Source organism: Mustela erminea, chromosome 8, assembly GCF_009829155.1.
Source record: "Mustela erminea isolate mMusErm1 chromosome 8, mMusErm1.Pri, whole genome shotgun sequence".
NCBI classification, from domain to species: domain Eukaryota; kingdom Metazoa; phylum Chordata; class Mammalia; order Carnivora; family Mustelidae; genus Mustela; species Mustela erminea.
Genome location: NC_045621.1, coordinates 85,508,975 through 85,535,932, shown reverse-complemented (window position 1 = coordinate 85,535,932; position 26,958 = coordinate 85,508,975). Strand labels below are relative to the sequence as shown.

Below are 26,958 nucleotides of genomic sequence, written 5' to 3'. Positions count from 1 at the left end.
GAGGGGAGCATCAGTACACAAATTTAAAAAGATGGGGGAGGGCACCTGGGTGGCCCAGAAGGTTAAGCCTCTGCCTTTGGCTTATGTCATGATCTCAGGGTCCTGGGATTGAGCCCCACATCGGGCTCTCTGCTCAACAGAGAACCTGCTTCCCCCTCTCTCTCTGACTGCCTCTCTGCCTACTTGTGATCTCTCTGTCAAATAAATAAATAAAATCTTTAAAAAAAATATGGAGGGATGGAGGGTTTTTGTTTTTTGTTTTCCCTGTTGTTTCACATTACTAACAGATTACCAGGTACTCATGCTTAGTAAAGGAGAGTAGATGCATAATGGAGTGAATGGATAACTCAGCAATAGGTAGGACACAAGGAAGGCAGAAATCACTCCTGACTGTAGTGCAAAAGGAGAACAGGAAGGAAGGAAAACAATGGTCTCTGCATTGGCAAAAATTGCAGAGCTGCTTGCATAAATTAAGAATTCTGAAACCCTAGATTTCTGCTACTCAGGTGCACTCTGGAGCTCTTGATTCTCAAAATAGAAACCAAGATCCTTTTCAGTATTGTTTTCCCAAGATGTATTATAAAGAAATTTTCAAGACTGTGAGTAGTGGTGCCGAATTAAATTCCAAACCAACTTATCTCCCAGCTGAGCAGGGTAACCAATTCGCTCCAGTTTGCCTGGCGTTTTCCCAATTTTAGAACTCAAGTTCCGTCATCTCAAAAGCCCTCTCAAGTCCTGTGCAGACTGAAATGGTCGGTCACTCCAACTAAAAGGAACCTTTTTACTTACAAGTGATGTATACCGTATGTTCACTTTTATAATTGAGGAGTATACATACAATTTCCTTGGTTTGCTAGCCCGTCCCATTACTTTTCCCTTTCTTCTCCTTTGTGACCAGAAGCACATGCTTATGAAGGAAAGACTGTTCTATATTCAAGAACAGAGAAAGGGAAGTCACCAGGCCACATGGGGATCAAAACATTGCTGTTAGCATCACTAACACCTGTTTTAAGTGCATCAAAACATAAGGGTTGGGAATAATGATGTCTACAAAATTGTTTTTATATTCATACTAGTTACATCTTGCTGGGAAAAAATAATCTTCTGAAAAATCATCTTCTTTTAGGCTTGAAACTGAATTGACCCCATTGCTAAAGATGTACCGCTCAGTTCTCATTCTACTTGGCATATCTAAGATCCCGCACAAATCTTCAAACTGTGTCTTGGTAAGTATTTCATTTTATAGTATTTTCATACAATCAAGTGACCCTAATTGACCAGAGGCAATTATTCTGACACATAAGAGATTTCCTTTTACCATCTGTATACTTATTTATGAGATCAAAGTATCCTTCCATGGTCTCCCTATACATACTATCTAGTAACCCTTTTCCTGTGAACCTTTGTCCTACCCTGATGTGGTGGAGCCAGACAGATATATTTCTTCCATCCACTGAAACTAAGCAAGCACTGGATTTTATTCCCTTCAGGTCAAACATCTTCACAGATGGGACAAAGACAATGATTCAGCTGCTTCTCAGAATTCCCACCTCACTGGCAAAGATTTTCCACTGTGGCTGTGACTAGGAACATTTTAGCAAAAGCCAGGTGGGAAACATGCAGGACATTTTTAGCACCCAATATGCATATGATAGGACTATGAGGTGCAATTAAAAAGGAAGATGATAAACAGCCCCGTGGATAACTTCAGTTCATATTTTACAAATAACTTTGGGAACATTGACTCACAACATGAAGCCAAAGTAAGACACAAATGATCTTTTTGAACATCTGCCAACAGGTATGTTAGTAATTTGTCTAAGAGAATGAAGAGCTATTGCTGCTTTAGCTTGAGTCTTTGCCTTCATTTCCATTTCCTTTTTGACGGTACATACGCCAATGGTACCTTTTCTGTTTTTTAAAGATTTTATTTATTTATCTGTTAGAGAGAAAGAATGAGCAGCACAAGGAGAGGGAGCAGCAGGCAGAAGGAGAAACAGGCTCCCTGCTGAGCAAGGAGCCCCATGCCGGACTTGATCCCAGGACCCTGAGATCATGAACTGAGCCCGAGGCAGATGCTTAACCAACTGAACCACCCAGGTGCCCCAATAGTGCCTTTTTAAAAAGACAGACTTGACTTTTAAATTTGGACCAAGGAGGTTTTAGATTCTTTTCCTTGGGAGCCATGGGCAAGCAGCACACCTCTCTGAACTCAGGTTTCCTCATCTCTAAATAGATAATGGGGATCACTGCTCAGAATGTCTCACAGGCTCTTTATCAGGATCAAAAGAGATCATGTAGGAAAAAGGGATTTTCAAGTAATCCATCAACCACGTTAGTTTTAATCATAGCACTATTATCTTCTAAGATTTGAAGGAAACTTTTTATTTGCTGATACAGTTTTCATAAAAACCATGACAAACTAAAAAAAAATACTCAAGAGCATATTACACAATGATTGGCACATGCTAGACAGTCAAAAAATCTATTGTTTCTAATTTGATGAATTCCATCTTCATGTGTATTTCCTTCCAGGAGGAAAATAATACAGAATTGTCTCATATTTTCCCTTATTTGGACATCAGACTCTGGCGAGGGTTCTCAAATTCTCTATCTACAGATATTCTCTTCCTTTGCACCTAGCTATTTTGGGAGAAGAAGCAGACCTTGTTTATTCCTAATAATATAAATTTTATTGCATAAACTATAATGAAGCTACTGTCTTTACTCTTTTAAGCATTTTCCCAAGGAAAAATTTTTATCCTAGATGAAAGTAGAAGTCTAAGTAGATTGACTCTTACCTTGAAGTCATTGAAATAACATTTTAATTCCACTTTCAAAATATAAATTTTGATGTGGTTTTTGAATGGTGAAATGACTAAATATCTGAAGCTAAAAATAAATGAAAGAATGGAGCATCTACCACCAAAAAGACATATATACACATTCCATTTATTATCTTTTAATTTAAATAATAAAATGGCTATTGAAATACATTGACAATATATTTTTGTCCGGTTTTCTTACAGACAGATGATAATTACCAGATATTTTGAAATGGTCATTTAGGGCCTTCAGATATAAATCTTTAAATGCGCTATAAGAGCTTCGGGTCACATTTGTTTTCTTCAGGTTTTACTGCATCAGAGGGAAACAAACCACTATCTCTTTTGACAAAGAGAGAACCCAGGAAGGGATCGTGTGTTGTTTTTTTGTTTTGTTTTTGTTTTTTGTGGACTCACAGGTGATGGAGTTTGTATAAAGAATGCCATGGATAATGGCTGGCTTGTCTTCCGAACAGATGGTGATGGTCTTGTTGCTAGGATAAGGCCTCAAGAATTTAGTTTTTAATTCCATATTATTTGCCTCAGTACCATGAATATCCAGAGGTTTCCTGAAAGAAAAATACAAACAAAACAAAACAAAACAAAAAACAACCCACAAAAAATCCACACAGAAAGAGTGACAGAGTAAGAGAGAGATGGGTAACAGAGCAAGGACCAAAGACTGGATCCAGGTCAACAGAGACTTCGGGTAAAATGCCTGCTCAGCTGTCTGCAATCACCTGGGTTTGAAAGGCAGGCAGGAAGGAAGACTGGTTTGGCAGAAGAACGGGGCCTTTGATGCCTTTGATACCACAGAGAAAAATACCCATTTCTTCCCATTAGAAGTCTGTTGACTTTCCTAATTAAGATAAACAGGTTTCTGAAGGAGTTAGCTCTTACAGCACGGCATTTGTAAAACAGCTATATATACACACGAGAACGTTTGCCAAGAATTTCAGCTGATGGTGGTCTTATGAAGCGTTTTCTAGAAGCATTTTAAAATAGTTGTCGTATGTAAAAGTGAGCGACTTTCATTCCCTCCAGTCAATTAAATATCTAATTTCAACTCTAGGAGATAATAACCGAAGTATTTTTTTTTAATAAATGAATGAACAGTTAGAAAACTGTTAAACACATAGCCCCGAAGCATGAAAAATATATTCGTTTAACAGCTTTATTCTTTTATCGTTAATTTACTTCAGAGAATTTCCACTAGTGTAATTTTCAATGAAATACTGTTATTTTGAAGTCTCCTTTATTGAATATGAGAATGTTGTATGTGATTATGGGCCAACCGTCTAAAGGCCTTTGGGATGTGGCTGCGTGTTGGCACAGGGTTACCTGCTGGGGCTGTTGGGTCGTCTGTCCAAATTAGTCACTTCAATCAATCATCTTCTATGTTGTATGTCCTCCCTCGCTTCACCCCTCCCAGTAACTGGCATGAGTGACTTGCCTCAGAACTATCTGGATGCAACTTTAATAATTCAGTCATTGAATTTCTATGGTTCCTATGAAGATTATGACTGATGGCATTGTACCCAAGTCTTCCACATCACTTGTGTCTCATTGTCAACTGTTAACCTATGTTTGCCAAGTCCCTGCCCTGGGGTTCAGACTAAGGTGAGGTACCTGCTAGTGCCGGGCAATGTATTCCGTGCTCAAAACTGTTACAGGAATGCAGCATTGAGAGGTGCCCCTGAAGTCTGCATTAGATAGGCTGGGCGCCTAAATCACATGCTGTTTTTGTGCTCTAACAGCTGTCAATCACACTCAGGTTTTAATTAGTTTGTTTGGAGGGAAATGATGCTATCGGTTTTCTCCCCCCACATCTTCTCTAGCCTATGCGTTTATGACCCTCTGTAGTTCCGCGTCTCCTGACAAACCACCCAGTGTTTCCAGGGCTCTTCTTTTACAATGACCTAACATTTGTGTTTTCTAAATCCCTGCTCTCATCAAGATTACCTGTTTGGTATTATATATACTCCCTGAGGGTCTCTAAGTAAACTATCTGTACGGTCTGATTGATTTAATTCAAGGTAAGGTGTTAATGACTTATTAATGGCTTCTTAGATAATATCCTTGCTTTTTGGTAAAGATTTTTAATGATGCGCAAAAATAATGACTACTGATTAGAATTCTAAATGCTACACTAGAAATGGTAATAAGAACATGGAAAATGGAACAGATATTTTTGGCAGAGATAGTCTTTAGTACTTTCTCAATGCATGTCATGTAGACTGCTGCCTTTTCTACTAGAAGCCTGACCAGCCCTATTTTAGAGAATTTTTGTCATATTCAACTAACTGTGTGTGTGTCTGGATATGTGATAGACACTATAATCTGGCTCTTTATTTCTACTGGCTAAGACATTCTATAAAGTGTGTCCTCCAAAAAAACAGACTTCATTTAAACAACTGGTTGTTTTGGAAGTACCCAATTACTAAACTCTTCATTTGGCCAAATTTACTTTAAAAAAAATTATTTCCAAACTTATTTGCATGACGATCCAGGAATATTTTAGCTCAGATTAATTTATTTCAAGATTTGTGCTACAAACATTGGCTCTACGGAACACATGTCCTTGTATGGTTTGCATTCATCAAGGAAATGCATGAATCAGTTTCACCTGATTGTTCAAGTCACAAGAGAACTGGATATATCCCTCTGCTCTTTGTTATTGCTTCTAATTTTAATAATAGAGAAACCAAGGCATTGATATCTCATTTTATACATAGGAAAAAACCACATAAGTATTTTCAAATAAAGTCCTGTACTTAAGTGTCCTTTAAATTTAAATGTTGTTTTACTGGGGGATATTTCACCCAGTGTGTATTTCACTTTGTTATTTCCAGTACTTCATGGGTGTTTGCTTTACATGCGGAGAGCTGGATTTTTAAGAAAGATCTTCATGTTTCAGAGTTACCAGATCACTGGTAGAAGTCAGAAAGCTGACTTTTAACAACTGGGAAGTCCTGTTGAGTGTGACCTTAAATCTCCCCCCTCCCCTTTTAAATATAAAGAATTCACGCTGGCAGCAGACTTTAAAATGCTGATTTATGACTACTCCCACTTAACACTTTCAGGATTTGAATGACTACTAAGGCAGCTTTGTAACCAAAAAGGAAAAGTGAAAGGTCATGGTTGTGGCTACGGAAATCATGTTGGATTTTGTGGGACCGGTAACTTTTTGTTGAGACATTTTGATTGGCCAAGCTTATCAATGAGCATCAAGGGAAAGATTTGTAATGAGATCTTTAGGGAAGAGGAAAATATTAAGGCTAGAGAAAATAACCATGTGTTTCTTTGTTTTGTTTTGTGTTTTTAAACCTTGTTTTCTCTACATGTACCCTCTTTATTTCTTGATTTTAATGAAGTGTATATATTTTCTGACAGCTACGAAAACTACGAGATACAGAGAGAAATGTCATTGCTATTATTGGATGATTTCCTATCAGAACGCATCAGGGGGTCTGGGCATTTACAATGAAATTCAGTAATTGTACTTATTGCTTGGTGGGTAAGTCATACAGAAGGGAACAAACCGTGAAAACTGTGCCTGTTATTTTTTGGTGCGCACGTTATCAATCTGTTTAAGTAAACTTTGGTATTACCCAGAAGATTGTTCTCTGCTTATTATATTGCTAACACTGTGTTCAAATTGTGGGAATGTTCTGTCTTAAATGAACTCACTGCATGCAGATTTTGTAGGGATCTCTAAACAGAGGGTGGTTTCATTATACACTACTGCTATGGATATTTTATATACAGTCATATGAGTTAAAAACAAAGGTTTTCTTAGTGTTATTTATTTGGCCATGGACCACTATAGTTTAATGAAAGGAGTATAGATTTATGTACAGATGTGAAAGCATAGAGGCTATTTTTTTTTTTAAGATTTTATTTATTTATTTGACAGAGATCACAAGTAGTCAGAGAGGCAGGCAGAGAGAGAGTGGGGAAAGCAGGATCCCTGCTCAGCAGAGAGCCCGATGTGGGGCTGGATCCCAGGACCCTGAGATCATGACCTGAGCCGAAGGCAGAGGCTTAACCCACTGAGCCACCCAGGCACCCCAAGCATAGAGGCTATTAATTGGTATCACATTTTTTAAAAGATTTATTTATTTGAGAGAGAGAGAGAGCACGTGCAGTGGAGAAGGGCAGAAGGAGAGAGCGAGAGAGAGTGCCAAGCAGACTGTGCTGAGCGTGGAGTGGGACAGGGGGCTAAATCTCAGGACCGTAAGATCACTACTGGAGCTGAAACCGAGTCAGAACCCCAAACGATGGCAGGACCCAGGCACCTCAGTTGCTATTATATGGTTTTATATCTGAGTGTACCAATTACCCTGCTTTATATCTTGGCAATCCCTAAAAAGCTTAACATGCTACCTTGCATAAAGTAAAATAACTGACCATTATGATGGATAATATATTAAATCTAAATACAGCCCAATTTTGTTTCAAGCACAAATTTAGCAAAGGTGTTGGCCAGGAATTTGGGATTAGGCTAAAAGCAGGAAGTCCATTGGAAAAGTTAGCATTTTATTACAAATTAAAATTTTTCTGATTCACGGGATGTAGATTGACTGGAGGGAAAGGACGACAGAGATAAAGGAAAGAGATACATTGCCTTTCGAGTCTACAGCTTATTGACTTCATAGTTATGGATAAGAGTATAGGATTTGAGAGTAATTTGGGAATATAGCGTACCAAGTTAAAAATTTTGAGATTATGACGAAGTAAACTAGCTTCTGTGCATATTTGAGGTTATGAAAGTTATGAAAAATTATGAAAAGGAAGGAATAGTTCTTCCTAGAGTGCTTAACCAAACTGGTACTTGCTTGGGTGCATGGAGAATCTGGCATAATACAATAGAGGCGAGGCAGCCATATTATGTTTTCTGAACTATATGTTCTCTCCTATTTTCAGCATTGTTTCCAAGATTATAGGGATTGACTCATACTCTCTCTTGTATTGTTTTTATTTTTTTTCTGGAGAAAGGGAAGATAATTATATACTATGGAATATATGTATATATATATGTATATGTTTGTATTCTGCATGTAAAAATATAAGATCATTCTTAATGCTTTAAGAGGATGGAGTATTTCGATTTTAGTGCTTGCAGATTATTCTTTGTGACATTCTCTTTCTATTTCAACAAGTGATTTTGCTCTTTGCTCTGAATTTAATATTTTAAAGATAAGGATGAGACAACTGGCAAAATAGAGAAGAAATGATACGCACACACACACACCCCTTTTAGAAGAATGCACTTAAGACTATAAAAGTTTTATTCATGATAGTGCAAGGGCTGGTTTACTCAAACAAAATCCAGCCTCTTCTCATCATCTTTCTCTAAGCCTTGGATTTTGACTGTGAAGATAATGTAACTCATTGAAGAATACCCAAAGAGACTCCTTAAGTTGGTACTTTTTGCAGCAAGCAAAGGTGGAGAGAAATGAGAAAGAAATAACATTCAAAACATAGCTATTTGCAGACTCTGTGCGAAGTACTTTTAAATGGCTTTATTTTTTCATTTATTCTTTACAAGACTTTCCAAAATAGCTATCATGACCTTGATTCATCATATAAGAAAACTGATTCAGAGAGATTAAATAACTTCTCAGGTTCATTAGTGACAGGGACCACAACTGTTTATTTTCCCTCACCACTTTCTCCTCAGTACCTAGCAGTAGTTGGCACTTCCCTAGTACTCACGTATATGTTTCATTTGACATTGACTCCAGTTCCAAACTCTGTGCTTTCCTCATCATTATTATTCAGACTCTGAAATAAATATATGGAATTATTGAAATGTGCTAAGTTTGACCATGCGTTATTTAGAGTTTGCTTTATGTATTTGTATACTTTGGTTAACAAGTAAGGCTTTGGTGATAGACCTAAGTCGGTCTCTAGAAAACAGGAGGAACCCTTAGCCAGTAATTGTCTCTGTGGCTCATATCAAGTCCTGGTCCATCTGTTTAAATAAATGATCATCTAAAGGTAGGTTGCCCCTTGACAAAATTATATCAGAATCTGGTCAGCAGATCAGAAAGATTCTTTTGGCTCACTGCTTTGACCCATAGTTTCTATTTTCCCCTCAATTCCCACTACCCAATGTAGATCAATATGGGCATCAGCTCCTTAGATTTCCCTAGAGCTACCCAGCTTTTCCCCATATTCTGGGTACTCTTGTACACACAGAATTTCTTAATTATTCCCTCCTTTCCATTAATTTCTAAGTTTCTTGCAGGCAGACACCATATCTGAATATTTTACTACTTAACTAGCAGCATCTAACATAGTACCCAGTCTGCAGTATTTACTTAATAACTATATTTGGATAAATTAATAAGTGCCTTGCTCATGAGCTGCTGTTTACTGTTGGAAGATACCAAGTATGCCCCATTACTTCTCTTAAACTTACCAATTATATATTATCCTTCCTACTGTGTTTTTTAGTTTATTTAGGCTACCATAACAAAATACCACAGATGGGGTGGCTTAAACAACAGACATTTATTTTTTCATGGTTTTAGAGGATAGAAGTCTGAGATCAAGAGGTTGATGGGGTTGGTTTCTCTCCTTAGCTTGAAGATGGCCACTTTCTCACTATGTCCTCATATGGTTGTCTCTCAGGCTCCATATTGTCTGTGTCCTAGTTTCTTCTTATAAAAACAAAGTAATATTGGACTAGCAACCCTGTATTAATTCATTTTACCTTAATTACTCTTGTAAAAACCCTATCTCTAAATACAGTCACATTCTGAGACACTGAGGGGTTAGGATTTCGACTTATGAATGAGGTATATATGCACACAGTTTAGCTTATAACACCATGGGACTGAGTGTGTAGCAGAGGAAAGCTTAAAATGCCTCCTACCTTATTCATTTTCCCTTCTAGAGTGGAGTGGGAATTCCACCCCTCTGTGAAAATATGAGAATTGGGGAACAAATATCTGTTTCCCCAAATCTTACCTCCAACAAATGTATAAAATACAAGAACCTCAGGAAATGAAACTGTCTTTTAATGTTCTATAAATGCTCTTCTCAACATGCTTGCAAATTTACTTTAGAAAAATCTCTCAAGTTAATAATGCTTTGTGTATGTAAATGCCCATGAAAATCTCTGAGTCTATAATGGAGAGGTTTTATAGACTTTCCTTCTTTTAAGTAAGACAGAAATATATTTTAGATTGTGTGCTGCCTGAAAGATATTCTGCAGATTCCTCATAAAGTCATTTCTCTATTTTTTTTTTTAATTTCTATATTAGTTTGAGTAAGGACATTCCAGCCCAGGACTATTCTATAAGCAAGAAATGCAGTTCAATAGGTTTTATTTGTTTTAATAGTCTACCTTACCTAATTAAAACAGAAATCAGTATTTTGAAGTATATTACTACCATACCAAAAACTTAAAATATGGGCCATTGGTTTATAATGGTTGGTCTGAAGAAAGCAATGAAACAAATACTGGGAAATAGAAAGATATTGGAGATCTGTGTTACTTAGTGGCTGGAAGGCAGATATAGTGAGCCAGTTTAAGAGAAGTTGTTAGAAAGGGTGAGACTATTTGTGTGTTGCTCTTTGCTGTATTTGACGTAGTGTTGCAAGGCTGAGATGAGATCAGGAAAGAATAGGCTGATTTGTAAGTATAAATGACCTCTTAGAAATATAGAGTCCACTTCTGTCCAAAGAGTAAGCAAAAATGCTGAAAAAGACTTTGTCAAAGTCCCAATAATGCTTCTCATTTAAAAAAATGGACTCACATTATAGCAAAGATAAAATTAAGGGAGTTGGAAGTTCTATTTCTGATATGGCAGTATGAAGAGCTTCTCAGATCTTCCCAGTAAAACTGAGGAAATTTTTCAAAGTTAAAGTCGCTGAAAATGACTGGACATACAAGTGAAGAAATATTTATTTGAGAAAATCTTTTAAAATTGGTGAGAGTATGCGGTCTTTGAACCAAGTTCCACACTTTTTTTTGACTCTCAGTTCAGGAAGGCAGAAACTCTATCCCGGACTGTTATAGTGGAGAACACAGGATGACAATAAAAGGTTCACACCATGGGGAAAACAACTTTCCCTCCTACCTCCCAGTTGGATGTCTCTGCGTGCCTCTCTGCCTACTTGTGATCGCTCTCTGTCAAATAAATAAATAAAATATTAAAAAAATAATAAAAATTTCTAGATTAATAGAGATTATACTTATTATTATATTATTATATTACCTATTATTATATTAATAGAGATTATACAAAAAACAGAGAGGAAAGAATGAAAAAGAATAAACAGTGCCTCAGAGAAATGTGGGACATTATTAGTATCTGACATATACCTCATGGGAGGACCAAGAAAGAAAAGAGAGAGAAAGTAGCAGAAAAATATTCAAAGAAATAATCACTAAAAATTTCCAAAATTTATTGACAAACATTATTTTGTACATCCAGGGAGCTCAGTGACCTCCAATAAAGATAAACACAAAGAAATCTATAAATAGACACACCATAATAAAATGCTGAAATGCAAAGACAAGGAGAATGTCTTGATAGCTGCAAGAGAAAAATGACTCATTACCTAAAAGAGAACTCCAATAAGATTTACACTTGAGTTCTCATCAGAAGCAATGGAGGCCAAAAAGCAGTAGAATAACATATTCTAAATGCTTGAAGAAAAACCCTCCCAACCGAGGATCCTATAGCCAGCAAACCTATCTTTCAAAAATAAAGGCAAAATAAAGATACCCCCAGATAAGTAAAACTCAGAGTATTTATAGCTAGAGGACGTGACTTATGAGAAATACTGAAAGGATTTCTTCAGGCTGAAAGCAAGTGACTCTAAACAGTACTCAGAATCCAAACAAAATAAAGCAAAATAAATAAATAAATAAATAAATAAATAAAACAAAAAACAAACTGGTATAGGAAAGGATATAATTTTAATATAATGTACAAATGCCTATTTATTCTCATTTTTTTCTCTTCTACTGATTTAAAAAATAATTGTATAAAGCCATATGTATATAATGTGTTGTTGGGCCTGTAACATATAGAAATGTAATGTATTTGTCAATAATAGCACAAGGAAGTGGGTGGGAGCAAAGCTGTATTGGGCTAAGGAAATGACTCCAGATGGTAACTTGAATTCACAGGAACAAATGATGACAACCAGAAATAACAAGATTGATATAACAAAAGCTATAAATGCTTACATACTCTTTTTTCTCCATTTAGGTTCTTTGAAGAACAAAAAATTATATAAAATATAATGTATTGTTGGGTTCATAACATTTATAGATGTAATATATACAATAATACCCTCCCAAAATGGGAGAATAGAGTTATACAAAAGTAGCATTTCTACATTTTATTGAAATTAAGTTAGTATAAATTTGAAGCTGTTTCTGCTAAGTAGAGATTTATAGCAAGCCCTAGAGCAGTCACTAAGGAAATAACAAAAAACAAAAGTAAAAAAAAATCATTAAAGATATTAAAATGTTACAGTAGGAAATGTTCACTTAGTGCAAAAGAAGAAGAAAAAGAGAAGTAGGGGAACAAAAAAGACATGAGAAATATAGATAAAAAAATGAAATGGCAGACCTCAATTCAATTATATCATAATATTCTAAGTGTGAATAGATTAAACAATCTAATTAAAAGGTAAAAATTGTCAGGCTGACTGAAAAAGCAAGATGAACTATTTGCTATCTATAGGAGACTCACTTTAAATGCAAAGATAGATGTTTGAAAGTGTAGGATATAAAACATATGTCATATAAACAGTATTATTCTGATACAAGCCAAACAAAGACATCAGAAGAAAACTACAGAGCAAAATTTCTTATGAATATCAATGTAAAAAAAATCATCAACAAAATATTAACAAACTGAATCCAGTAATATATAAAAGAATTGTACCATGACCAAGTGGGAGTTATTCTAGGAACACAAGGTTGACTTAATGTCTGAAAATCAATGAATATAATCTACTACATCAATAGAATAAGAAAAACAAAAAAACCCATGTGATCATCACAATAGATTCAGAGAAAAAGCATTTGACAGAACTTAACACTCTTTTATGATAAAAACACTCAACAAACTAGGAATAGAAGGGAACTTCATTAACCAGTTAAAGGACATCTATTAAAAACTCACAGCTAACTTCATACCTACAAGTATGATAAAGATCAGGAACAAGACAAGGATATCCGCTCTTGTACTTTTTTTTTCAGCATTGTATAGTGTTTCTAGCCAGGGACAATTAGGCAAGATTAATAAAGAAAACATATCCATATTGGAAAGGAAGAGGTAAAACTACATCTATTTACAGATGTCATAATCTTGTATGCAGGAAATTTTAAAGAATCCACTAAAAAGCATTTAGAGCTAAAAAATGTGTTCAGTAAGGTTGGAAGATACAAAGTCAATATACACAAATCAATTGTATTTCTATTTCCCTTCTATGAACAGGATAAAATGAAATTAAGAAAATAATTTCATTATACAATAACATCAAAAAAATAAAATATGTGGGAATAAGTTTAACAAAACTTTTGCTCTTAAAACTGTACAACATTGTTAAAGAAATTAAGAAAAATCCAAATAAATGGGAGCACAAACATGGTCTTGCACTGGAAGACTTAATATTACTAAAAAGTCAATACTCCCAAATTAATCTAAGTTTCAATGAAATCTCTATCTGGTTTCTCAATCTGAAATCTCTATCTGAAATCTCTTTCTGAATCTCAACTGACTTCTTTGTAAGAATTGACAAGCTGATCCTAAAATTCATGTGGAATTACAAGAGGCCTAGAAAAACCAAAACCAATCTTTAAATGAAGAACAAATTTGGGGGACTCACACTTCCCAATTTTGAAACATACTATAAAGCAAGAGTAATCAAGACAATATGGTATCAGTATCAGGATAAAGATAGATTTACAGAATAAAATCGAAAGTCCAGAAATACATGTTTCTATCGTCAACGGATTTTAGACCAGTTTTTTTTTTTTCCACCATTTGATGGTGAAAGAATAGTTTTTTTCAATAAATGGTGCTTTGGACAACTGGACGGCCATATGCAAAACAATGAAATTGGATCTTCACCTCACAGTTTCTACAAAAATTAACATAAAATGGATAGAAGACCTAAATGTATGTACTAAAACCATAAAACTCTTAGAAGAAAACATGACCAAATATAATCATGGTCTCAGATTTGACAATGGATTTTTATTGATTATTTTATTTTATTATTATTTTTTTAAAGCTTTTATTTATTTGAGAGAGAGAGAGAGAGAATGAGTGAGAGAAAGGAAGCATGAGAAGGGAGAAGTCAGAGGAAGAAGCAGAATCTCTGCAGAGCAGGGAACCTGATATCAGACTTGATCCTGGGACTCCAATGTCACAACCTGAGCCAAAGGAAGTTGCTTAATCAAATGAGCCACCCAGGCACCCAGACAATGGAGTTTAAGATAAGACACCGAAAGCATGAAGAACTACAAAAATAATAGATAAATTAGCCTAATCAAAATGACTTTCAAGAATGTTTAAAGAGAAACCACAGAATAGGAAAAATATTTTCAAATCATATATATGATAAGGAAATTGTATATAAAATATATAAAGGACCTTTTCAACTCTATAGTGAAACAACCCAATTGGAAAATGGCTAAAGGAGTCAAAAGACACTTTTCCAAAGAAGATATACAAATGGTAAATAAGCATTTGAAAAATGCTTGTTATCTTTAGTGATCAGAAAATGCAAATCAAAACCACAATGAGCTACCACATCATACTCATTAGGAAGGCTATAATAAAAAAGTCAGATAGTAAAAATTGTTGGTAAAGATGTGCAGAAATGAAAATCCTCATACATCACTGTTGATAATATAAATTAGTGCTGCCATTTTGGAAAACAGTTTGGAAGTTCCTCAGATGGTGAAACATAGAGTTACCATCCGATGCAATAATTTCATTCCAAAAGAAATGAAAACGTGTCTATGCAAAGAGTGTTACATAAATGGTTGTGATAGCATTATTCATAATAGCCCAAAGTTAGAAACAGTGCAAGTATTCAAGAACTGATAATTGGATAACCTAAATGTGACATATCCATTCCCAATGCAATATTATTCTGCCACAAAAAGGAAGGAACTACTGACACATACTTCACCATGCATGAGCTTTGAAAACATTATGATAAATGAAAGGAGTCAGTCGCAAAAGATCATGTATTTTATGACCCAATTGTTACGAAATATCCAGAATAGGTCAAATCTAGACTTTGAAAATAATAGTTTGCTGAGAACTGGAGGAATGGAAGAGTAGATATGTGGTAGCTAAAGGAAATGAAGTTTCTTTATAAGGCAATGAAAATGCTCTAAAATTGTCACGAGATTGCACATATCTGTAAGTCTGCTAAAAACTATTGAACTGTATGCTTTAAATGGGCAAATAGTATGGTATGTGAATTATATCTCAAAATAATTAAGTGGCTTACCTTCCCATTCAAGCCTATTGTTTGGTTTTAGATGACCCAGAGCAGCTGCCATTAGGTACAGAGAAAGTAAACAAAATAAGTTGATAAACAAATCAAAAATTTAAATAAATCAGTAAAAGAGACCTGTCTTAAATCTGAAAAATAATTTGGTTGGTTGTTACTGACTCATGGAACTGACTAGAAACGATTAAATTAGAAGCCAACTAAGGATTTGAGGGAATTGTATTGCCAATAAAACATTTCGAGACTTACAAAATCCTGTGATTATAAAACAACACTCAGTTTCCCAAATTTACATTAGCTGGAATGGACAGTGATTACTTTAACCTGTGAAAGTCAGTATGTTTTTTAGTGCTCACTTCAGATATGGCCATGTAGGATGATAGGCAAGGAAAAATATCCTGGTAGGTGCAGCTAGGGCATGAAGAACAGTGGACATTGTAACTTCTCCTAGGGGGTTGAATTAAGGGTCTTTGGAACTTGTCCAACTCTCAGGAATTATGACTTTACTATTCCTAATCACCAGGGTTTCATCATTGGTATGGCTTTTGATTACTGTGTGCCCTCCATCTTTTTCCTCTCTTCACACTTGAAGTCTTATTGGAATTACCTCATCCCATAGGAGTTACTCTACTATTCATAGAGATATGTATAAGGGAGAAGAAGGACTTTTACTCTTAGTTACATCTCCCAGGGCCACAGAAAAACACCTAACATTTAAATAGAAAGAAATACAATCACTCAATGGCCAATGGACTTGAGCTGGATGCATTAAGTGTATTGTTTCTTTTCAGGATATTACTGGATGTTTGATGTGTGGGAAGAAGTGTCAACGAAACTATGGTGACCAGAAGGGCAGACAGTGGCAGAAACCACTAATTAAAAAAAAAAAAAAAAAAAAAAAAAAGAAATCCATAGTCTTCTATGGATAATCTATCTTTTTCATGACCATATACTCACAACGTTTTTTAGCCTCTGTTATGTTTAATTGTGATCATGTGAGAGTTCCTAACCAATAGAATGTGAGTAAAAGCCAAGTGCCTTCCATTCAGGTCCAGCCCATTAAAAATCACTACAAATACTTCTGCATTCTTTTCATCCTTACCTGCTGACCAGAAGGGAGACAATCCCCTAGAAGCCATGTGTTGAATATGGTGGAGCCTCATCTTTGAGTAACCGCACAGAGGAGGGCCCCAATCAACATTTTTCCTCTCAGTGCCACCTTTTAACAAAAACTCTCTTGATTTTGTGCCATTATACTTTCGTGTTTTTTTTTTTTTTTAAAGCAATTAGCCTCCCCTGACTAATATAACTCTCATCATTGAATGCCTTCCCTGTACCTGCTGAGTTTAATAAATTGTGCTCACTGGGTATTCTTTTTTTTTTTTTTTCATTGATTCATGCACACTCTATGTGGTGGTTTCAATGACTACTCAGACTACTTACATTCTATTCAAGGTGTTTTTTCCCTTCTTGAGTTTTTTTTTCTTTCTTCTTGTATTTTATCTTATTGGTAGTTTCATCCTTGTAATTTTTAGTTGTATGTGTGGTATATCTGAAATACAACTTTAAATAAAATGGAGAACATGAGGAATATGCTAAGAAGCTAAATCAGAGGGAATATGGACTGGCTAAACATGTATCATGGCTATTCTACTTCCATACATTTGAATGGTAGAGTAGAGGAACTCCTATGGAATGAGATAACTTCCATACATTCGAAAGTTAAGATTTTTAAAGAGGAAATCTACATTAGGGGGTGCATTAGTTCTTTGTGTGTGAAAGGGATAAGATGTATTTAGGTCTGTAGCTGTCAACCTGGATTTTTAGACTTTTTAAAAAGTTAGTTCGGAATGCCATCCAGTAAATTTAACAGATCACTGCAGAATCATTTGATAGTAAGACCCAAGAGTTTGGGTTGACGTTATTGAATAACCTATATAAGTTTTAATTTGGTTCCTGTATCATCTTGGTAGTGAACTTTAACATTTCTTTCATTCTTCTCACCTTGCATGTTGAAAAAAATATCTAGAAAGTAACATATTAAAAAACCTGGAGTGTTGCTCATTTAAATAATTTATTTTTCAATCAGGAACATCAGTTTGATGATTAATACACTGCATTCATTTTCTCCTTTTAAGAAACCTGGAACAAACAGGCTTGCACGGTGTATATATAATTCATTTAGGTGTTGAAGTCTGAGCCTACATTTGTAAGAGAAAATTTCAAACTAGCCATAATTAATATGTCACTTTAGGAGGAGCAGTGGGATGAGGGGGTGGAAGTAAATGGATCTACCTGATGTTCCTGTAGTGCATGTGAGGAAAGGCGAAATTAAAGTTAATGCACAAAGAAAAGACCAGCTTTGCAAGCTTATTTCTTTGAGCTCAAGCCAAAGTAAATAGGTATATCTATGGGTATCTCCTTCTGGAGGTGTGGAAAGTGTAGGTTAAGTGTGATGGACTGCAGCACATTTCATGAGAGGAAGTTTGAAGAGTGCATTAATCTGGAAGGCCAATCTTGTTTTTCTCAGCTCCGCTGCCATTTACTGGGTGAAATGTAAAAAGCTCTTTAGCATTCCCAGCTCTCAGTTTCTCTCTTGAATGAAGAGAACAAACAGCTGTCCCCTTTCTACCTTGCCTATCAACATGAAGTGATACACTGAAGGCAGAAGTGCTATGCAAACATACATTGTACTGTGTGCTTATATCTGTGTGCCACTGTCATGGAGATGTGGGATTTCAATAGGGGCAAAAAGGCTCTCTGGAGGTCCTTTTGGGCTTATCTTCAAATATTTCCTGTGAATTTGGTGAATTCAGTTTTTTCCACATACACAGGATGGGGAAGGACTTCTAGTCTATCAAGTAAAACTTGGGGTGACTCCAAACAGAAAGACCACTTTTTTGGGTTCTGGTTGATTTCAGGACCATTACTAAAGGATTGTGAGGGAAGGATCTTCTTTTCTTGTCTTGGCTCTGCAGGATTGCCTCAGAGGTTTCTTTCCTATTCAGAGCTATTACCGAATCATTGGCCTGGCAAGTCATGCAAAAAGGGGGGGGGGAAAAAAAGAGGAAAGTATGAGTCTTTTCAGAATACTATTTGTTTCCTTTTGTCAAAGGCTACATCTCACTGATCCCAGAATCTAATTGCCATGGCTTTACACACAGTGTTAGAGCTTTGAGGTGAAAGAGATTTGAACTAAGAATTGAAGTCCTAATATTCCTGATGATCAAGTCCTTATGGAGGGTTGTGCCCCATTGGGGTATCCTTTGTGAGAAGGGACTTGAAGAACAGTGGGCCTCGGGGCAGGAGAACAGGTATTGAGAGAACCTGACATGTCCTTTCGGGGACTGCTATTGCAAGATGAATACATTTAGTCTAGAAAGGAGATGTTTTATGGGAGCCACTGTAAAACACTGATAGTATAATGTTTCAGAGAAGAGAAACAACAAAAACAAAAACAAAAAGGTAACGAAAAACAACATGGAACAAGTGCATATATATTATAAAAGTAGAATTTGATTGAATATAATAGAAAGACACTTTCTAATATCTGGTGTTGCTAAATTATAATAGTGAGGTCCATGTCACTGAAATTATTCTAGGTGATATTAATAGTTCATTTTTTAAATTGAAACACTGGGAAGGAAGTTTACTTGAATTTCAACATACAGAGTAAAGTTAATGGCACAGACTTTGGAATCAGAGGGAATGGAATTCCATTCTGAGCCACATTATTTACTAGTTGTATATCTTTGGATATTTATTATATTTAAGCTTAATTTTTTCACCTGTAAAATGTAAATGTTCATAGTACTTACCAATAGGGCTGCTGTGAATGTTGAATATGACAATGCACTAAAAACATTTAGTACAATCCTAGATTACAAGAGGTGATCAATAAATAGTAGCCATTTGTTTTTTATTTTTAATTATTAGTATATGATTTTCAACCTACAAAATTGTGCATGCAAAAAATGTTTCAACAGATTTTTCTTGAGGAAAGAAATTATCTTCATATAACTAATACTTTGATTTTTTCTATAGTGGGATACATTGCAAAAAGTGGTTATTAATAAGTCATTAAATTTTGTATCTTATTTATAAGACTGCTGTTGGGATCATGCTGCATTCTTTGTGTAGAAAGTCCCATTAGCCCTTCTTTTTTTTTTTTTTTTAAAAAAAAAGACATTTAGAAATAAATGCTAGGGATGAGCAAAAAGGAGACTATCTGGGGAAAAATCAGATCACTTCTTTTCTTTTTTATGATATGTCAGGAATTTGTGTGTAAATCGAGACTTCCTTTACCCTATACTCTAAGTTTTTCTCTGCAGGAAAGTCTATTTTATGACAGTGGATTGTTAGGAATGCATTACGTTGTCAGATACTTGCTCAACATTAACAAGTTACTGAAAGTTTGAGGAAGAAACTCAAGGAACGTAGGTTTTCGTTACTGTCACTGGCATTGTGAAGGTTGAAAAATCCCTCCTTGCAGAACATTAGAACAAATAGCTAGAGATTTTAGACAAACAAAAAAAATTCAGGAGAAATTCACAATAATAGCTTTAAGTGTCTAATGAATTTAATGCCATTTAGCTTGCATTCACATAAACAAGCTTAATTTTATAGGAGTTTGCAATTGGTGATATAGGAGTTGCAATTTCTGTGGACTCCTTGAAAATGCTTTTTACGTTATATGCTATTCTCCTCTCCTTTCATAAATTTTGGTGTTACAAAACTGTTAGTCATAAAAAAGCATTTATAGTTCAATATAATTTTCCTGCTTTTTCTTTTATTTTCTTTAAAAATGCAGTTTTAAAAGTAATAAAGCCCTTCCTTCTGTAAATCTTCAATCTTTTTTTTTCCTAAGGGAAGATTAATTTGTAAATATGCTAATGGATTTGTATAATATTAAACTTTCCCAAGAAAAATTACATTACTTCATATGAATGAACACATCTATCTTATTCAATTTATAAATGAACGGCTGAAAACCCCAAAACTGTTTCCTACTATGTGTCTTATAACTAAAATGACTGCAGGCACAGCCACAAACTTGGCATTTCACAGGAAATTTATTGGCTGAAAAAAAATTTAAGTCCCTTTATTGGGTTTTCCTCATTTAGCTGTATTTGAATTCGAGCTAATAAAATGCAGTTCTTACAAAAAGGTGAAAAAGTAAACATACCACTCAAAATAGAAGCGATTTCTAAACAGGAAGTAGACTAAAAAGAACAAATGCTTAGTTTAAAAGTAATACCAGTAGTAGGGATGCTGTGATGGAGATATTCCCACAGCTAACTTTCATTAAAACAGCAGGGTAACTTCTTAGGTTAGGCAATGAGCTAACGACTTGGTGGTTCAGTTAGGCAGTTATTATGGATTTACTCTGATATTATGTGGAGAAACTTGACCCCTCCTCATCTTGGCTGTTTCTCTATTACTTATTTGTACCAGCTAGATAATTCCATTGCATAAAGTACTTCCTGGAGTCAGGCAAAAATACCTTAGTGTCCTTGCCAGGATCCTGGGATGACCTGGGAGTGACCATCGTCTGTTGTCCTTAGGTGTTACTCTAAATTCTGAGATGAAATTTGTCTTTTTTAGACCTTTCTCTCTGAGCAACCCAGTGAGAGCTGGCTGGACTCATAGGGGAAATAAGTGGGAGGAGAAGAGGCTCTAAATTGAGAATTAACACTAATGGTTCTGTAAATAGACCTAAAGTGAGCTTCTTGAAATTCTGATAATTCTTCCCAATAATTAGATACTCTGTTTTCATAAAAGATCTGTACCAGCAACTTGAGAGAATCCTAATTCAAGTGAAGAGTACAGTGAAGGGCAATCGTGGTGGTGATCTTATTTCCTAATATTTCCCAGAAGGGTATATCTAGGAGGGTCTTGCGCAATGTGAAGAGAAATGGGACCTGGTTATCAGTCCCCACAAGAGTAAGAAAATAGTTATAGAAAATAGTTTATAATAACGCGGTGCTTCAACTTATTTTCTTTTTAAATTACTTTTTGTAATTGTTTTGTTGACCTTCATTATGGGATTTGGGAAAGTGACTTAAATTTGTTTTGCATATATTTTGATAATGGGACTAACTGATAGCCTCAGTGCATGCTAGTGATGTGGATCGAATTTACCAAGTTTTTTTTTTTTTCTTAAATTTTTATTTATTCCTTTGACAGAGACAGATCAGAAGTAGGCAGAGAGAAAGGCAGAGAGAGGAGGAAGCAGGCTCCCCGCCGAGTAGAGAGCCCGATGCGGGACTCGATCCCAGGACCCCGAGATCGTGACCTGAGCCCAAGGCAGAGGCTTTAACCTACTGAGCCACCCAGGCGCCCCTGAATTTACCAAGTTGTTTTGATTGATTGTGATTGAAATCCAATTTACAATGATTTGAGCTGGGTAGTGGATGGGAAGGAAGAGTCTAATCGTTTGGAAAATCAAGAAGTCCATGAACATAGCTAGAATCAAACATTGCGGTATAGCAGTGCTCATACTATGCCACTATGGATTTGTCTGTTTCCATCTCTCAGCCCCCCTTCCTTTTAGGGGTCTACTGTCAGTTTCTAACTGTGGCCACCAGCTAGTGCAGTCATGCGTGGTAGTTCTCTTTCACTGTAGTCGTAACAAATGCTAGGACTCACTGTGATTCTCCATCTGGGATTGTGTGCCCCTCCTTAGCACTGGGGTGTGGACTTCAGCCCGGCCCTATCCTCAAAGACTGGGAGTGGGAGAAAGGTAATTCCTTGAGGGAAATTTGAATGACAGTTCTAGGAGCAAGACTTATATGTGATACGCAGGGGAAAAGAACATGCTACCACCATGGTGAAATGAAGAGGCATGACAGAGTAAATAGCTAGGAAAATGGCCCAAGAGGTAAGATCACAGCAGGGGGCATTTTGCTCCCTCATAAAAAAGACTCTGGGAATTCTTGGAGCCTTGCCATTCAAAGTGATATAGTTGATTGAAATGTTGTCCATATGGGTATAGATGTGGTTGGGAAAAAAAAAAAAGTATCCTTGGCTTATAAGCAGTTTTATAATGTTATCTATAAGTTTTATTTCTTCCAACTAGAAGACAATTTCTCCAAAAGCAGGCACTATGTTATAGTCTTTTATTGTTCTTCTCTAAGAATATAGCACAGTGCTGGACACAGAGCAAACACTCAGGATATACTTTTGATGGATTCATTTCAGCTGTTTGCAGTGCTTATCACTGAAGGATTTCCCAGGACTCTTCTCAAAACCCATCCCCCCAGAGAGCTGCATTTGTTTCCCATCTTTCCATATCACTGGAGTAGTCTGAGTATGTCCTTTTAACGTGCCTCCAGGTTTCTGTGCTTTCTGTCACACCACCAACGCTCTGTCTGGCAGAAGCTGGGACCACGGCTGCTGTCTCTCTTCCATCCTGAAGGGTTGTGCTGTGCTACACTGTACTGTTGCTGCATGCTGCTTTCCTGATACGCTTTGCATAACTGCCTGGAAGAAAGTACTTTATGGATAATCCAAGAGAGGGAAAGAGATCGAACATTATTTTGCTTTCGCGTATTTTATGGGTGAAATCCATTTAGCATATCATTGTGGTGGAATTCCACACAGAGCCAGTGTTTGGTCCACGAGTCTTAGAGCATATTCAATACATTGTAATTAGAAAACAAGCAAGTAGTTAGGATAGTTTCCTTAAAAACATGGGATTTTAGTGTTCTATAAGAGTTCTTGATTCCATTTATGGAAGGGGCCTTTAGAGATAATATAGTCCAGGGATAGAAAATAGATTCATCTTGGGTGCCAGATTTGATCAGTTGGTGGTGGTTGCCTGGAGTGCTGCGTTAAGAAAGAATTTATGGCTAAGTCCATTCTCAGTGGGAAAATGTGCCGGCATGGATTTTTATTTTTATTTTATTTTTTATGTCTACCATGGTTGAAGAGGGGGCTGGTAGCACCATATGTACCGCATATTTGCCGACTCAACCCAGTCTCCCATTTTACAAAATCAGTTAGGAAAGAAAGTAGTCCAAGATCACATTTCTAGTTAATAACAGAACCCAGTCTTTTTAGCTCAGTCTTTCAGTATTTGCTCAAAGGTTATTTCCATATGGATTAAATGAGATAGGCCTGCAAAAGCAGTCAGAATAGAGTCTGATATATCATTGTACCTCAGAAATCATTAATTGAATGTGACATTTAAATTAAATTATGCATTCCTTTATTAACCAAGGAATCGGCAAATATTTATTGACTGTGTACTATGTGCTAGGTAAACATGGTGCTTGGCACAGTTCATGCCTCAGAGGTTGATCATTTTTCTCTCAGAAGGGAGAAACTGGATTGTGTCATCTTTCACCTCTGCCATGTTATCTTGCTTTCTTTACCTGCTGATTTGGTTTTCTCTCTGAACACCGAAGTCTACTGCCTATGCATAGATGAGAAAGAAGTGCATGCATTTTCTACTGTTGTGTTCCTGTGTGTACTGGCCACTTAAAAAAGTACTATCTTTCAGAGCCTATGAAAAATCTCATAAAAGTGGAATTATATTTAAGGGAATTAGCAGCATATTATGGACCCGGTTTCCAATAACAGGTGTCTAACGTGTGCATGCGACATGCAAAATATGCTGATGCAAATGGGTGATTGCATGTGCAAAAATATGCAGATTAATGTGCAAACAGATGTTCAAATAATTTCCTATTATTGCATGCCATTACCTCTTTTGAATGCACAACTGCATATTTTGTATATGGGTATATTTGTATTGTTTGTATTTCATGTGTGCAATTTGTACACATCTTTTCAAGGCTTTCTCTCCATCATGTCCTTAATCGGGAAGGCTTAACCTTCTAATGCGTTTTCAGTTCCCTGAGACAGTTCTCTGCAGGAAGGGGGGAAAAACTATGACTTACCCTTAGAAAGCTCAATATCACCAGAAGATAAATGCTAATTTTTATCTGTCTCTCTTTGTTAGAAACATGGTCCTTTCCTATCAATACAGCTTTTGATGTCAGTGTAATAAAATGTAAAATCTGTGCAGATTCTCAAATTGTCAAAACAACAGTATGCACTTAACGAAACTTATCTAGCTCTTTTAAGTGTTTAAATTTTTGTGTTGTTGGTTTTTCTTACGTCTCCATTTGCAGTGTTTTCAAAGAAACTTATGAAATATATTCTTGATCTTAGGTAAGTGTTCACCTTCGCTTATAGTGAACACTTTTAGAGATTTTTTTTGTTCCTGGACAATTTTAGATATCAGTTCAATAAATAGAAAGTAAAATATAGTTAGAAACTCATTTTTATACCAACCATTTTAGATGATTTGTTCCAAGTTGCCATATTTTATTACTATGTTGGTTTAGTCCATTTCTAACTAGAAGAAGTTCATATATATCATTGGAAAACTGAAATTGAAAAAGCTTGATATAGTTCTCTTTTAGTTTTATCCAACATCACATTTTACTGTATGCCAAAATATACATCTCTAAAATAATATTTCACTATATCACCATTTCTTTAGGCTGAATGTTGGCATTATTTGGTTAAATGGCCTTGTCTTCTGGCATCAATATTTTCAAATGATCTCCCAAAGAAACATTGGAATGCACACTGAATGCCCCTCCCTGAAGAATCAAGAGGTGTCTATATATTTAAATAGAATTTAAATACAAAATAACTAGAGGGGAGGAGCAGTAGGGAGGGAAGAAGTCGACACTAATAGAGAATTGCTTCTAAGTTTTATAAAGTTAAAATTATGGTGAATCATCTATTTTTAATCCAACTGGCAACTCTTAAAGTACAAAATCCTATATATTGCAGCAATTAAAAGAAAAAGGGAAGGACTTTAGTGAAGTTATTATTACTCTAAATGTAGAGGTTATATTGGGAAAGAATATTCGAGTTACAGTATCACATATGTAATCTCTAAAGAAAACATATATGTTTCAGTGCTGAAACCCGAAGCAGGGAGAAGATGAGTTAAATGTTTCTTCTCTTCCTCTGACGTCCCCTCCCCTTCCATGCTACTTATTAGGAGTTCCGAAGCATTAAATCTAAAGGTCCATCAGCTCCCATCTTCCAGCCCTGCCTGTCTGTGGACAGGACCCTGTCTGTCTGTTTCCTCTATTGCACTATTTTGTTTGTACTACTGTAATCATTTTGCTGGGCCAGATCTGTGTGGGTGTGCTGGCAGCTTTACAACAAAGTTACATGGGAACAGAGTTAAGGTTGAATATTTATTAGAAGAAGCCATCTGGCGTCAGGCTGTCTGTACAGGGGGGTTGGCTTCTTTAGTAGGCTCTCCTCTTTCTCTAGAGCTCTTCCTCCCTTTCTCTCTCCTGTGTTCTCTCCCCCTGCCCTTCATTTCACAGTTCTGAAAAAGTTGAATGTGCTTCTCTCACCCATTTATTTTGTCCTTTGCATTTTTGCTCTTAAAACACACACACACACACACACACACACACACACACACACACACACACGAGAAACAAAAAAACCCCACCAGATCTCTGTGTTTCTTTTAAAATGTTTCTCTTTTCTTGGAGGCAGTTTGTTGCTAGTTTCCACAATGACAGTGCCCACAGAGGGTCGCCAGGAGAAGGCAGCAGGACAGCCACAAAGGGACGGCTGCTTCCTACGTGGGCTCAGGAGTCGCCTTAAACATCCATTTCCGGTTGCTGCCTTTTCTTTCTTACCTCCAGTGGGCAAACTAACATAAAAGCACCTCGCTTCAGAGCAGGGCTGCTCTCCACACAAGCACTCAGATACAGTCTCAGAGAGTAAGTAGTTTCCTTAGACTTCTTCTGCCATCCTGCCCCACCTGGGCGACTGAATTGCTTGTTAAATCTTCTTCGAGAAGTTTAGTTCTCTCATTTATCCTTTTTGTGTAAGTCAGTTGCCCATTTCCCTCTTCTGCAGATGTCCCTATTTTCTTCTCTTTTCCGTCGTTGTAGCTACACGTCTCTCTCCTTGGGTGTAGCTCAGCTCCCCACCCCAACACACAGGCTCTTCTGAGAGTCTCCCCCCGCTCAGACAGCTTGTCCTGTCACTGTAAGTGTGCTGCACAGAACACTACTACCACCAGCTTGTCCTGTCACTGTAAGTGTGCTGCACAGAACACTACTACCACCAGCCTGATCAAAGGATGCTCCATTTTAAAATACATGTGGCGTGTAACCGATGAAGCCAGTGGGAAGGAGGCTCAGGAGCCAATGATCACAATGGCACTTGAAAATCTGTTCAGACGTGGCAACAAGTATTTTGGGAATGCAAAGGGGTCCTGTTGTTCCTGCTTTGCTTCTTGTGGGATGACAGCCAAATTCTGGGTTAGCCTCAGTTAAGTCCCCACATGTTAACTTTCTCCCCCCACTACTCTGCAAAGCGGGGAACTGCCAGGGGAGAGATACCATAGTGACAGGGCACTATGGTGGGGAGGCTTTCTAGAAGGGCTGACAAACCTGTCACAGTGCATTCACCCGGGTATTGGAAGGGTGGCGATTTGTTTGCTCAGTTCGCTAATTACCCAGAGTACAGGAGTCATCACAGGAATCAGATGGGAGAAATTAAAAGATCAGTGCAGCATTTAAAACCTCCAGTGCAGATGGGCTATTAGGAATCCAAAGAGTTCAACAAGCCT

General features: G+C 36.5%; 1 long non-coding RNA gene across 1 annotated transcript in view; it reads left to right on the top strand.

Annotated features, from left to right (window-relative positions):
- The first annotated feature begins 1,130 nt into the window (after positions 1-1,130).
- The window catches only part of LOC116597899, a 43,863-nt gene continuing 18,035 nt past the window's right edge, over positions 1,131-26,958 (top strand). The window contains exon 1 of the long non-coding RNA XR_004288843.1: positions 1,131-1,226. This is a non-coding gene — a long non-coding RNA (uncharacterized LOC116597899). The remainder of the gene's footprint in view (positions 1,227-26,958) is intronic.